Source organism: Schistocerca serialis, chromosome 12 (assembly GCF_023864345.2).
Source record: "Schistocerca serialis cubense isolate TAMUIC-IGC-003099 chromosome 12, iqSchSeri2.2, whole genome shotgun sequence".
Classification (NCBI taxonomy): Eukaryota; Metazoa; Arthropoda; class Insecta; order Orthoptera; family Acrididae; genus Schistocerca; species Schistocerca serialis.
In genome coordinates this window covers 67,530,521-67,532,681 of record NC_064649.1, presented here as the reverse complement: position 1 = coordinate 67,532,681, position 2,161 = coordinate 67,530,521, and the positions used below count along the sequence as shown (strand labels likewise).

General features: G+C 46.5%; 2 non-coding genes across 2 annotated transcripts; both read right to left on the bottom strand.

Moving 5' to 3' along the window:
* Window positions 1-422: 422 nt before the first annotated feature.
* Trnav-aac (transfer RNA valine (anticodon AAC)) lies at window positions 423-495 on the bottom strand. The gene has a single exon. It is a non-coding gene; the product is annotated as a tRNA-Val (tRNA).
* A 158-nt stretch (window positions 496-653) lies between these two features.
* On the bottom strand, window positions 654-726 carry Trnav-cac (transfer RNA valine (anticodon CAC)). The gene has a single exon. It is a non-coding gene; the product is annotated as a tRNA-Val (tRNA).
* Between the last annotated feature and the right edge of the window lie 1,435 nt (window positions 727-2,161).

Here is a 2,161-nt window from a genome sequence, read left to right as displayed (position 1 = left end):
CTACACTGTAGGAATCAGCATGGGTTTCGGAAAATACGATCGTGTGAAACCAACACCGACTCAAAGGAAGGCCTCGGCGCTTGTTGGTGACGTCATGTCAGCTAGGCACTGCGAACGCCAGGTCTGTTGTAGGCAGAAACGCCTGCGCGTGCTTATCACTACAGATCTCTTATTTTTGGACAAAATGTTCGGTATTGTTTTGGATTCTGCAGTTTTACTTAGATGAAAGATTTTCTTACTATCGCAAAGCTTTTGTTTTGCGCAAACTGGTCGCACGTCGGTGGCAAAAAGCTGCCCGTCGATATAAAATGAATTTCATATTTGCTGTAAGCAACTGACTCTCTGGTCCGACACATTCAGGTGATAACGAAGATTTCGGTACAGATGCTTGTCGGTACGTCTTGTTTAAAGTGACGAAAAAGTGTTTCCGCCCGGAATCGAACCGGGGACCTTTTGCGTGTTAGGCAGACGTGATAACCGCTACACCACGGAAACGACTGCTGTGATGCAGACTTCACAGAGAACTTGTAACAAGGTTGCCATCGTAATTTGAAAATTCGATAAATGCGGCACTCGCATAACGAAGGTACTTGCAGCAGACCCACACATGACGTGGCCCACTGGAGTAGAATGCGACACACGCAGGAAAATACTGTTCCCGCCCGGGATCGATCCGGGGACCTTCTACGTGTGAAGCAGACGTGATAACCGCTACACTACGGAAACGACGGACACTATGAGTCCATCCTTGCGCACTCGAAGACGCCTCAGCCTTTCTCTCATCCGCGCATGCACACACCATAGTTCATTTGACAGCCTGAAACCCATCACAGCCGAGGGCTCAAGAAGTCTTCGGGGTGCTCGAGGGGGTGTCTGCCGCAGCATCCCGAACGAGATAATCAAACTGTTACACCCCATCGTAACGTAGACCTCGTCTGAAAATGGGCAAACCGGCCTGAAGCACGTAAGAGGGAAAGAATATTGTCCTAAAAATATGATTCATGGCAGGTTTTTCAACATTTTAACATGAGGTAAAACCAATTCCTACAGTTAGAGTAAAATTATTTGATAGTTGAAACTTCTCGCATTGGAGCTGGTTTCCTCCAATCAGGGCGCTCTACGTCACACCCGAACCGCTCGCAATTTGTCAAAGTGGCGCAACAATAGGTCACATCACTTCCAGTTCTTTTTCCGGCTTTCTTTCTTGATGTGTTTGGATCCCGAATCCTGGGCCTCGTTCTTTTATGTTGTGTTTCATAGCACATGGTAACGAAACAAACACAAACACACCTCTAAACAAACTCTACTACAAGACGCGATTCAGCATCACATAGACAGTTATTATTATCACAGAGATCGGATTACGTTAGATAATCTTCCTTGCGTGAAACCTAATATTTTTCAAGGCTGCAGTTCATCGTTGCAGGTGGGTGACAACAGTCATAAACGCAATGCTTCATCGCATGATAGAGCCGTAGCAAAAATGGTTCAAATGGCTCTGAGCACTATGGGACTCAACTGCTGTGGTCATCAGTCCCCTAGAACCTAGAACTACTTAAACCTAACTAACCTAAGGACATCACACACATCCATGCCCGAGGCAGGATTCGAACCTGCGACCGTAGCAGCCGCGCGGTTGCGGACTGCGCGCCTAGAACCGCTAGACCACCGCAGCCGGCTCCGTGTTGCAAAAATTGTTAAGTTTCAATGCAGTCCTTCAAAGAAAACTTGTAACGTTTTAGTAGAAACACAAAGTAAGAACAAGCCTCAAATTCTACAGATTGATTGCATTATATGGGGGTTCGTTTTACGAATAGCAATAGAGGAACATGCTATACATTCACATGAACAGGCATTCGGTTCTATGTTTGTCGTATAATCGTGACTTCCATTCTTATCTTAATATTATTTACTCTATAATGTTGTGTTTCGGAAGAAGGTATCGTTTTTTGTATTCCTTATGGCCTTAATACATTTGTCGGAAACTGAACGCAGCCGAGACGTATCTGTACACGGCACCGCCACAGATGTAAAGCGCGCGCCGCGGCAGGGGCGGTATTACGTTGTGAAACAGCCTGTAGAAGCGCCCTGTGACGTAGCCGGGTAGGCAGAGTGGGGACTCGCTCGCTCTTCAGTTTACCGACAGACTATATTAGGCAGG